General features: G+C 44.5%; 1 protein-coding gene across 2 annotated transcripts in view; it reads left to right on the plus strand.

Annotated features, from left to right (window-relative positions):
* Positions 1–12803, plus strand: part of LOC120997846 (schwannomin-interacting protein 1) — a 513059-nt gene that overhangs the window by 407810 nt on the left and 92446 nt on the right. The gene's annotated exons all lie outside the window — the stretch shown is intronic.

Here is a 12803-nt window from a genome sequence, read left to right on the forward strand (position 1 = left end):
CAATCGACCTCGCTCTGGGGCTCCACGCAAGATCTCACCTCGTGGGGTGTCAATGGTTCTGAGAAAGGTGAAAAAGCATCCTAGAACTACACGGGAGGAGTTAGTCAATGACCTCAAATTAGCAGGGACCACAGTCACCAAGAAAACCATTGGAAACACATTACACCGCAATGGATTAAAATCCTGCAGGGCTCGCAAGGTCCCCCTGCTCAGGAAGGCACATGTGCAGGCCCGTCTGAAGTTTGCCAATGAACACCTGAATGATTCAGAGAGTGACTGGGAGAAGGTGCTGTGGTCTGATGAGACCAAAATAGAGCTCTTTGGCATTAACTCAACTCGCTGTGTTTGGAGGAAGAAAAATGCTGCCTATGACCCCCAAAACACCGTCCCCACCGTCAAGCATGGGGGTGGAAACATTTTGCTTTGGGGGTGTTTTTCTGCTAAGGGCACAGGACAACTTATTCGCATAAACGGGAAAATGGACGGAGCCATGTATCGTGAAATCCTGAGCGACAACCTCCTTCCCTCTGCCAGGAAACTGAAAATGGGTCGTGGATGGGTGTTCCAGCACGACAATGACCCAAAACATACAGCAAAGGCAACAAAGGAGTGGCTCAAGAAGAAGCACATTAAGGTCATGGAGTGGCCTAGTCAGTCTCCGGACCTTAATCCAATCGAAAACCTATGGAGGGAGCTCAAGCTCAGAGTTGCACAGAGACAGCCTCGAAACCTTAGGGATTTAGAGATGATCTGCAAAGAGGAGTGGACCAACATTCCTCCTAAAATGTGCGCAAACTTGGTCATCAATTACAAGAAACGTTTGACCTCTGTGCTTGCAAACAAGGGTTTTTCCACCAAGTATTAAGTCTTTTTTTGTTAGAGGGTTCAAATACTTATTTCACTCAATGAAATGCAAATCAGTTGCTATCTTTTATTTAAAGTTATTTTTTCGATTTTCCTTTTGATGTGCTATCTGCCACTGTTACAATAAACCTACCATTGAAATGATACTGTTCTGAGACTTTTCATTTCTTTGTCATTGGACAAACTTACAAAATCAGTGAGGGGTCAAATAATTATTTCCGCCACTGTATTTCTCTCACCCAGCATGGGTATATGTAAAATGACACCCCAAAACACATTCCCCACCTTCTCCTGAGTACGGAGATACCACATGTGTGACACTTTTTTGCAGCCTAGGTGGGCAAAGGGGCCCATATTCCAAAGAGCACCTTTCGGATTTCACAGGTCATTTTTTACAGAATTTGATTTCAAACTCCTTACCACACATTTGGGCCCCTAAAATGCCAGGGCAGTATAACTACCCCACAAGTGACCCCATTTTGGAAAGAAGAGACCCCAAGGTATTTCGTGATGGGCATAGTGAGTTCATAGAAGTTTTTATTTTTTGTCACAAGTTAGTGGAATATGAGACTTTGTAAGAAAAAAAAAAAAAAAAAAAATCATCATTTTCCGCTAACTTGTGACAAAAAATAAAAAGTTCTATGAACTCACTATGCCCATCAGCGAATACCTTAGGGTGTGTACTTTCCGAAATGGGGTCATTTGTGGGGTGTTTGTACTGTCTGGGCATTGTAGAACCTCAGGAAACATGACAGGTGCTCAGAAAGTCAGAGCTGCTTCAAAAAGCGGAAATTCACATTTTTGTACCATAGTTTGTAAACGCTATAACTTTTACCCAAACCATTTTTTTTTTACCCAAACATTTTTTTTTTATCAAAGACATGTAGAACTATAAATTTAGAGCAAAATTTCTATATGGATCTCGTTTTTTTTGCAAAATTTTACAACTGAAAGTGAAAAATGTCATTTTTTTGCAAAAAAATCGTTAAATTTCGATTAATAACAAAAAAAGTAAAAATGTCAGCAGCAATGAAATACCACCAAATGAAAGCTCTATTAGTGAGAAGAAAAGGAGGTAAAATTCATTTGGGTGGTAAGTTGCATGACCGAGCAATAAACGGTGAAAGTAGTGTAGGTCAGAAGTGTAAAAAGTGGCCTGGTCTTTCAGGGTGTTTAAGCACTGGGGGCTGAGGTGGTTAAAGAACTTAGAAGGGGCAATACAACCACTTTTTCAGCTTACCCCCCAGGCCGGCAGTTGCAGCCGTCCACAAGACAGTAGGATTCTAAAAACAGCAGTTATTTCCAGCCATTTCTCCCATAGCTGATGATTAGCTTGTACAAGTGCATCATTATATCATGGCTGGTGGTTGTTTTTATATCATAGAAACAACTTTGGACCAACAGTTCAATATCAGCTGTGATTACAGCAAGTATTGGGCATCATAAACCTGCAAGGTGCTGACAAAGTTTATGGCTACAATCCCTGTTTAATATTCTGTGCTCCGAGATCTCACTGTGCCTTCATAAGCATTATTGTACATTATAATTAAATGACTATAAGAAGGTAGTGCCTGAGCAGGACTCCTGTTTCCTGCCTCATTTCAACCCCTCAAACGGGTTTCCCAATTGTGCTGTATTACTAGAGTGTGTCATAACTTGCTGATTTGTAGGCCTGACCGCTGCGATCCCCAGAATGCTAGTAACCACAGCAACCCTTTTACACGGCCAATAAAACGGATATGTTTGGAAACCCCTTGGATAATGTATGCCTGTGCATTTTTACAATCTTTTCTTTTATATTATTTATGTTGGAGTAGCTGTATGGGGCCTTTTTGCACAAGAAATGATCATTTTTCAGTACATATAAATGAGTTATCATATTTTTCGGACTATGAGAGACATCAAGCTATAAGATGCATCCGACTATAAGACACACCCCAGGGTTAGACAACAGAACGTTAAAGAAAAAGTACTTTCTACTTATTAAACCTTCCCTGGTGGTGTAATGGACTGGAGCGGTCAAAGTCACTAACTTTCGGATCTAGTGTAGAGGGGTTAATAGTTTATTCAGCTCCTGTTAACCTTAGGCTACATTCACACAAACGTGGTGTTTTGCGGATCCGCAAAACACAGACACCGGCCCAAGTGTGTTCCGCAATTTGCGGACCGCACATGCTGCAGCTGTGATAGAAAATGCCTATTCTTGTCCGTAATTGCGGACAAGAATAGGACATGTTCTATTTTTTTTGCGAGGCCGCGGCACAGAGCAACGGATGCGGACAGCACACGGTGTGCTCTCCGCATCTTTTGCGGCCCCATATAAATTGCGGAACGGATGCGGACTCATTCATACGGTCGTGTAAATGTAGTCTTAGTGTGTTATCTGCTGACAACTTAAATATACAGCAACGGTGCATGTGGTCACCTCATTAAATGTACCTATCCGAGTATATGTGTCTCCTGTCATCACTCTATAGTGTCCTGCCATGCTTGTTCTGCTAGATTATTTTATTTTAAGGTATTTTTTACTCTCCATGAGTACGACATTATACAAATACAGCTCTGCATTACACACATTATACACACACAGTTCTGCTACATACACGCACATACTACCCTGCCACATACACAAACAGCTCTGCGGTATGCATACCCACACAGCAGTGCACTACACACTTTAGGCTACTTTCACACTAGCGTTCGGAGCGGATCCGTCTGATGTTTCATCAGACGGATCCGCTCCGATAATGCAGACGTTCGCATCCGTTCAGAACGGATCCGTCTGCATTAAAACTTAGAAAATTTTCTAAGTATGAAAGTAGCCTGAGCGGATCCGTTCAGACTTTACATTGTAAGTCAATGGGGAACGGATCCGCTTGAAGATTGAGCCATATGGTGTCATCTTCAAGCGGATCCGTCCCCATTGACTTACATTGTAAGTCTGGACGGATCCGCTCGCCTCCGCACGGCCAGGCGGACACCCGAACGCTGCAAGCAGCGTTCAGGTGTCCGCTCACTGAGCGGAGCGGAGGCTGAGCGCTGGCAGGCGGATGCATTCTCACTGGATCCGCCTCCACTGAGAATGCATTGGGGCCAGACGGATGCGTTCGGGGCCGCTCGTGAGCCCCTTCAAACGGAGCGCACGAGCGGACACCCGAACGCCAGTGTGAAAGTAGCCTTAGTCACACACACACAGCCCTACTACATAAATACATAGCTCTGCTGCATACATACACACACAACTTTGCTACATACACAGCTCCGCAGTATGCATATTATACATATACAAACACACACATTTAATAAAAAAAAGTAGATTCCCTTCTAGTCTCAACCTTAGGGCTCATGTACACAACCGTATGTATTTAGCGGTTTGCAAAAAACGGATCTGCAAAAAATACGGATGACATCCGTTTGCATTCCATATTTTGCGGAACGGAACAGCTGGTCCCTAATAGAACAGTACTATACTTGTCTGTGATGCGGACAATAATAGAACATGTTCTATTCTTTTGCGGAAAGGACATACGGAAACTAAATGCACACGGAGTAACGTCCAGTTTTTTTTGCGGACCTTATGCGGAACCATTCATTTCAATGGGTACACAAAAAAAACGGAAGTTACTCTGTGTGCATTCCGTTTCCGTATGTCCTTTCGGCAAAAAAATAGAACATCTCCGGCAGAGTTCAGTAAAAACGTTTCCGTTACTGATAATACAACCATCTGCATCCGTTATGAACGGATCCAGTTGTATTATCTTTAACATTGCCAAGACTGACGAGAGAAAGTCAATGGAGGACGGATCCGTTTTCTATTGTGTCAGATTGTGTCAGAGAAAACGGATCCGTCCCCATTGACTTGCATTGTGGGTCATGATCCATCTTGCTCCGCATCCCAGGACGGAAAGAAAACCGCAGCATGTTGCGGTTTGCTCTCTGGTATGAGAAAGCATCCAAACAGAACGGAATGCATTTTGGAGCATTCCGTTCTGTTCAGTTATGTTTTGTCCCCATTGACAATGAATAGGGGGCAAAACTGAAGCGTTTTTTTGCCGGTATTGAGACCCTATGACGGATATCAATACCGGAAAATAGAAACGCAAGTGTGAAAATAGCCTTACTCATACATTCTGATCATTGCATTATTCTTAGTTAGGGGGCTTATGATACATTTTTTTTATATTTTATCTTCATAAGTATAGATTAATTATTTTTGGCTATCGCTGCCAGGGTGTGGAAGTGCTGGTCTATTTATTTCCCCTCATGTATATAGATAGTTATTTTTCCCGGACAGCCAGTAAGACCACAGCACCTACTATTTATTCATCGATCAGATGAGGTGAGCCACCTATTCTGTTTTAGGGTTCTTTCACATCTGCGTTTTTGCTGGGTCCATTTGCTTCCATTAGGATAATACAACCTGTGGCATCCGTTCTGAATGGATCCGATTGTATTTAGGATTGTCACAATACCAAAATTATGATACTCGATACCATTCGATACCACACGGAAAAAAATAAAACACCAAAAAAAGCCGTGTGCAATCCATATTTTATGGAACATCTGGCCCATAATAGAACAGTCCTATCCTATTTCTTTAGGGGGACAAGGTGACAAAAAAAAAGACAAATTATTTTGTTATTTTTTATTTTCTGTTCTGTTATATATTTTCTGTTCTGTTTATATTTTGGTGTTTTTTTTTAAGCTTTTTTTTAAAAAAACTATTAGCCCTCTAAAGGGACTAGAACCTGGGATATTTTAATCCCTTGTCCTATTCACCCTAATATCTGTTACCTTTCTCACTTTACCCCTCAACACTAGCGGCATTAGTCTGAAGAAGGCCATTTGGCCGAAACGCCATGATATTACAGCCGCAGAACTAATTGAATAAACTACAATTGAATTGCATCTATACACCTTGTGCTGAAGTCTAATTTACAGGTCATACAGATACTGGATATCCTCCTGTGGTATGTCATTCCAAGCTCTTTCAACTTGGACCTGTAGTTCAGCCATGGTGATTGTTGGCTGCTGTGCCTGGGAGATCCGTCATCCCATCCAGTGCCAGACATTCTCTATGGGGGAGAGATCTGGTGCTCAAGCTGGCTAGAGTTGCTGCTGGATACCCTGAAGAGCACATTGTGGATCAGGCAGTGTGTGTGTGTGTGTGGGGGGGGATCATCTTGTTCGAACACCGCATCTTCTGAGTCAAAAAAGGCAGTAGGTCTGGCTCCACAATGTCCTACATATACAGAAGGCTGGTCAATGTTCCCTCCATGAATACCAGACAGGAACGGCCATGGTAGCTAATGGCGCCCCACACCGTGACTCCTAGTGTTGGACATCAATTACAAACAATAGCACTAATGATGTCATTGGCTGCATGAGAGTTTGCCTGAGGATTATAGTAGCGATTGTTCGTCCTTAAACAGAGGGCATGATTGTTCCATATATACGCAGCTGAAAAAGCTGGCAATGTTCAGGAATGAGACTCGCTCTCAATCTTTGCCCTGTGCATTGGTCCATGTAAATAGGCACTAAGTGAAGTGTTTATCATATAAAACTGAAAAAATGGAGAATAACTACAAAGGATTAAAGGGTTTGTCCAGGAATACAAAATTTCGAACAAGTGCCGACTCCCTTCAAAAAGGATCAAACTTACTTGCTACATCTCCATTTTCCAGTCCAGAGTTTGTTTTCTTCCTCCCCGGCATGGGCATGGTCACGGTCACCTGATCCTCTTCAGCCAACTTCTTGTGGACATATTACCACTAACGCCTGCGGTTGACTGAAGAGGATCATGTGACCATGCCCATGCCGCGGGAGGAAGAAAATTTTCCCCCGGACTGCAAGATAGAGACATAGAAGCCGGCACAGAGGATCGGAGCAAGTATGATGCTTTTAGTAGGGGAGACAGGCTGCTGGCACCTGTTAGAAATAATGTTGACAACCCCTTTAAAAAGGTTCTCCGGTAATTAAGAAAATGAAAATACTTAAATATTACTTTACTATACATATATTCCTAAATACCTTTCATTACTTATAATGGCTTGTTGTGTCTAGGGAGCAATCATTAGGAGAAAAAAAAATGGCCACTGTCCTATTAGTGCATACAGAACCTGTCCTAATCACACAGGAGGACAAGTTACTTCACAACACTGTGCTAAAGAGCTGCCTCATCCTCCTCTCTGCTCTACTTGTCAGGAATGATGATTCTGAATACATCTGAAAGGATTTTCAGCTGAATCTCTGTGGGAATGGAGTTCATGAGGAGACATGAAGTACACAGGATGGACAGGACAGACTGTGGTAATGTGGGGCTGTGGTAATGGAGACTGCATACAAGAGCTGCTGCTCATTAGCCACCTCCTCTCTGTACTTTGTGTCTCCTCCTGAACTCCATTCCTACAGAGATTCACCTGAAGATCTTATCAGCTGTGACAATTCTACATGGAACAAAAATATGCAAAGAAGTATCTCCCAGAGAAAGTGAGACATCTCACTAATGCCACCTTCGAAAGTGGCTCTCCATGAGTCAATGTCCTAAGCTGTGTCCTAAGGCATCATACTAAGCCAGCCAGAATCCTATTCCATGATGATAAAAGGCAAACACCCCGAAACAGCTGTCTGCTGATGGATATTTGGTTCTATAGTGTCCAAGGTGGACACTGACTCATAGTGAGCAACTTCCAGAAGGTGGCATTAAGCTACTTTCACACTAGCGTTCGGGGCTCCGCTTGTGAGTTCCGTTTGAAGGCTCTCACAAGCGGCCCCGAACAGCCCCAATGCATTCTGAGTGGACGCGGATCCGCTCAGAATGCATCAGTTTGGCACCGTTTGGCCTCCGCTCCGCTCAGCAGGCGGACACCCGAACGCAGCTTGCAGCGTTTTCGTGTCCGCCTGGCCGTGCGGAGCCAAACGGATCCGTCCAGACTTACAATGCAAGTCAATGGGGACGGATCCGTTTGACATTGACACAATATGGTGCAATTTCAAACGGATCCGTCCCCCATTGACTTTCAATGTAAAGTCAGGATTATACCATCAGATCGGAGTTTTCTCCAATCCGATGGTATATTTTAATTTGAAGCGTCCCCATCACCATGGGAACGCCTCTATGTTAGAATATACCATCGGATTTGAGTTACATCGTGAAACTCAAATCCGACAGTATATTCTAACACAGAGGCGTTCCCATGGTGATGGGGACGCTTCAAGTTAGAATACAGGGAGTGCAGAATTATTAGGCAAGTTGTATTTTTGAGGATTAATTTTATTATTGAACAACAACCATGTTCTCAATGAACCCAAAAAACTAATTAATATCAAAGCTGAATATTTTTGGAAGTAGTTTTTAGTTTGTTTTTAGTTTTAGCTATTTTAGGGGGATATCTGTGTGTGCAGGTGACTATTACTGTGCATAATTATTAGGCAACTTAACAAAAAACAAATATATACCCATTTCAATTATTTATTTTTACCAGTGAAACCAATATAACATCTCAACATTCACAAATATACATTTCTGACATTCAAAAACAAAACAAAAACAAATCAGTGACCAATATAGCCACCTTTCTTTGCAAGGACACTCAAAAGCCTGCCATCCATGGATTCTGTCAGTGTTTTGATCTGTTCACCATCAACATTGCGTGCAGCAGCAACCACAGCCTCCCAGACACTGTTCAGAGAGGTGTACTGTTTTCCCTCCTTGTAAATCTCACATTTGATGATGGACCACAGGTTCTCAATGGGGTTCAGATCAGGTGAACAAGGAGGCCATGTCATTAGATTTTCTTCTTTTATACCCTTTCTTGCCAGCCACGCTGTGGAGTACTTGGACGCGTGTGATGGAGCATTGTCCTGCATGAAAATCATGTTTTTCTTGAAGGATGCAGACTTCTTCCGGTACCACTGCTTGAAGAAGGTGTTTTACAGAAACTGGCAGTAGGACTGGGAGTTGAGCTTGACTCCATCCTCAACCCGAAAAGGCCCCACAAGCTCATCTTTGATGATACCAGCCCAAACCAGTACTCCACCTCCACCTTGCTGGCGTCTGAGTCGGACTGGAGCTCTCTGCCCTTTACCAATCCAGCCACGGGCCCATCCATCTTGGCCCATCTAGACTCACTCTCATTTCATCAGTCCATAAAACCTTAGAAAAATCAGTCTTGAGATATTTCTTGGCCCAGTCTTGACGTTTCAGCTTGTGTGTCTTGTTCAGTGGTGGTCGTCTTTCAGCCTTTCTTACCTTGGCCATGTCTCTGAGTATTGCACACCTTGTGCTTTTGGGCACTCCAGTGATGTTGCAGCTCTGAAATATGGCCAAACTGGTGGCAAGTGGCATCTTGGCAGCTGCACGCTTGACTTTTCTCAGTTCATGGGCAGTTATTTTGCGCCTTGGTTTTTCCACACGCTTCTTGCGACCCTGTTGACTATTTTGAATGAAACGCTTGATTGTTCGATGATCACGCTTCAAAAGCTTTGCAATTTTAAGAGTGCTGCATCCCTCTGCAAGATATCTCACTATTTTTGACTTTTCTGAGCCTGTCAAGTCCTTCTTTTGACCCATTTTGCCAAAGGAAAGGAAGTTGCCTAATAATTATGCACACCTAATATAGGGTGTTGATGTCATTAGACCACACCCCTTCTCATTACAGAGATGCACATCACCTAATATGCTTAATTGGTAGTAGGCTTTCGAGCCTATACAGCTTGGAGTAAGACAACATGCATAAAGAGGATGATGTGGTCAAAATACTCATTTGCCTAATAATTCTGCACGCAGTGTATACTGAGAACTGTGTACATGACTGCCCCCTGCTGCCTGGCAGGTGCTGCCAGGCAGCAGGGGGCAGACCCCCCCCCCCCCCTCCTGTATTTAACTTATTGGTGGCCAGTGCGGACCCCCCTCCCTCCCCAGTATTAATTGTAACCAGTGCGGCCCCCCTCCCTCTATATTCATCGGTGGCCAGTGCGGATATTAAATATGACCAGTGCGGTCTCCCCCTCCCTCCCCAGTATTAAATATGAGCAGTGCGGTCTCCCCCTCCCTCCCTCCCCAGTATTAAATATGACCAGTGCGGCCCCCCTCCCTCTATATTCATCGGTGGCCAGTGCGGATATTAAATATGACCAGTGTGGTCTCCCCCTCCCTCCCTCCCCAGTATTAAATATGACCAGTGCGGTCTCCCCCTCCCTCCCTCCCTCCCCAGTATTAAATATGAGCAGTGCGGTCTCCCCCTCCCTCCCTCCCCAGTATTAAATATGAGCAGTGCGGCCTCCCCCTCCCTCTATTCATTGGTGGCCAGTGCGGATTCAAAGTATTGTGATCAGTGCGGCCTCTCCTCTCTCCCCCCCCCATCATTGGTGGCAGTGGAGAATACCGATCGGAGTCCCAGTTTAAATCGCTGGGGCTCCGATCGGTTACCATGGCAGCCAAGACGCTATTGCAGTCTTGGCTGCCATGGTTACTTAGCAACAAATAGCAGCATTATACTTACCTGAAGAGCTGCGATCTATGTGATCGGCCGGGAGCTCCTCCTACTGGTAAGTGACAGGTCTATAGGCAATGCGCCGCACAGACCTTTCACTTACCAGTAGGAGGAGCTCCCGGCCGGTCACAGACATCGCAGCTCTTCAGGTAAGTATAATGATTCTATTTGTTGCTAAGTAACCATGGCAGCCAAGACTGCAATAGCGTCTTGGCTGCCATGGTAAGCGATCGGAGCCCCAGCGATTTAAACTGGGACTCCGATCGGTACTCTCCACTGCCACCAATGATGGGGGGGGAGGGGGGGGAGAGAGAGGAGAGGCCGCACTGATCACAATACTTTGAATCCGCATTGGCCACCAATGAATAGAGGGAGGGGGAGGCCGCACTGCTCATATTTAATACTGGGGAGGGAGGGAGGGGGAGACCGCACTGCTCATATTTAATACTGGGGAGGGAGGAAGGGAGGGAGGGGGAGACCGCACTGCTCATTTTTAATATCCGCACTGGCCACCGATGAATATAGAGGGAGGGGGCCGCACTGGTTACAATTAATACTGGGGAGGGAGGGGGGGCGCACTGGCCACCAATAAGTTAAATACAGGAGGGGGGGGGGGTCTGCCCCCTGCTGCCTGGCAGCATCTGCCAGGCAGCAGGGGGCAGTCATGTACACAGTTCTCAGTATATTCTAACTTGAAGCGTCCCCATCACCATGGGAACGCTTCTGTGTTTAGAATATACTGTCGGATCTGAGTTTTCCGAAGTGAAAAATCAGATCTGAAATAAACTGTTATGCAAACGGATCCGTTCTGAACGGATGCAAGCGTTTGCATTATAGGAGCGGATCCGTCTGATGAAACATCAGACGGACCCGCTCCGAACGCTAGTGTGAAAGTAGCCTTAGTGAGAGTTCTCTTTTTTTAGTCTCAGAGATACCTATTTGCTGGGGAAATTAGAATAGTGTCACTGGGAAGTGATAGGAAAATTAGCTGCTCATCATCTTGCATTGTTGCTGATCTTCTGTTTACTACAGCTGATATTTCTGAAAGGACATGAATCTGACAGCGAAAAGTATTTTCAGTAAAAAAAAAAATCTAATGGCAGCTACTCTCTCTGGCTACCACCACCCCTGTTCTTCACATTCTGCCAATGCCCTAAGAGAATCTTGTATAACCCGAACCTCCCATGATGCTCTCCAGTTTTTCTGGAACGTATTCTCCCAGATTATTTCCCAGCTCTCATAGTTCCCCACCAGTCTTTATTCACTTTGCTGCGGAGATGACGTCCCGTACATCTTCATGACCACTTCTGCCAGTCCCTGGGCTTAGTGGTCTCATACCGTACAAGAGTCCTGTGATTGTCTGTAGCAGTCACGTGTACGTATCACGTAGGGCACATCGCTGCTGCAGCAAAGGACCACCAGCGTGCTAGGGATGTAACAGGTGAGTATCTGTATTATTTTATCACATTTTCTGCTGTTAAGCTATTTTTTTAAACTCCCAGGCTGTCCAAGTGTTTCATACTGATGATCTATCCTCAGGACATCAGTATCTGATCGGCGGAGGTCCGACACCCTGCCGATCAGCTGTTTGAAGAGGCTGTGGTGCTCCGGCGAGTGTTGCTATCTCCCATTCACTTGAATAAGATTGAGTTGCGCCTAGTCCAAGTGACCGATGAACGTGACGTCACTGGCCAAGGGAGACAGCCGATCGGTGGGGGGTGCTGGGAGTTAGACCCCTGCCGATCTGATATTGATGACCTGTCCTGGGGATAGATCATTGGTATTAGGGCTCATTCAGACGACTGTATGAATGGGTCTGCATCCGTTCTGCAATTTTGCGGAATGGATGTCGACCCATTCATTTCAACGGGCCCCGCAAAAAAAGATAGAGCATGTCCTATTCTTGTCTGTAATTGCGGACAAGAATTGGCATTTTCTTGTAAATTATTTTATTTTGAAAAAATTTAAGATTACAAACATGAGAGTAACGTCACTCTCAGTAAACATAAAGAAGCATATATATATAAATAATGCAAATCACATAATAATGAAAAATGGGGAATAAGAAGAACTAGGGTGAGTGATGGGACAGTAAAGGGGAGGGAAAGGAGAGATGGGGGAAGGAAGGGAAGAGGAAGTGAGGAATAAGTACCAGTCAGGAACCCAATGATTATTTCTCATATTTCGGAAAAAAAAAAAAGGATATTGAAGATGTTGAAAACGTCCGACTTACAATCATAGAATAAAGAAAACAAGCAAAAGCAACTTCTATCATAGTGCGGTCTGCAAAATGTGGAACGCACATGGGCGGGTATCCGTAATTTACAGACTGCAAAACACTACTGCCGTCTGAATAAAAACGCTCGGACAACCCCTTTAAATTTCCCACAGGACCTGATATAGATGCCCCCTCTAACTGCACCTTATGTCTGAGTAGAAATGAGC

The sequence above is a fragment of the Bufo bufo genome, chromosome 4, assembly GCF_905171765.1.
Source record: "Bufo bufo chromosome 4, aBufBuf1.1, whole genome shotgun sequence".
Classification (NCBI taxonomy): Eukaryota; Metazoa; Chordata; class Amphibia; order Anura; family Bufonidae; genus Bufo; species Bufo bufo.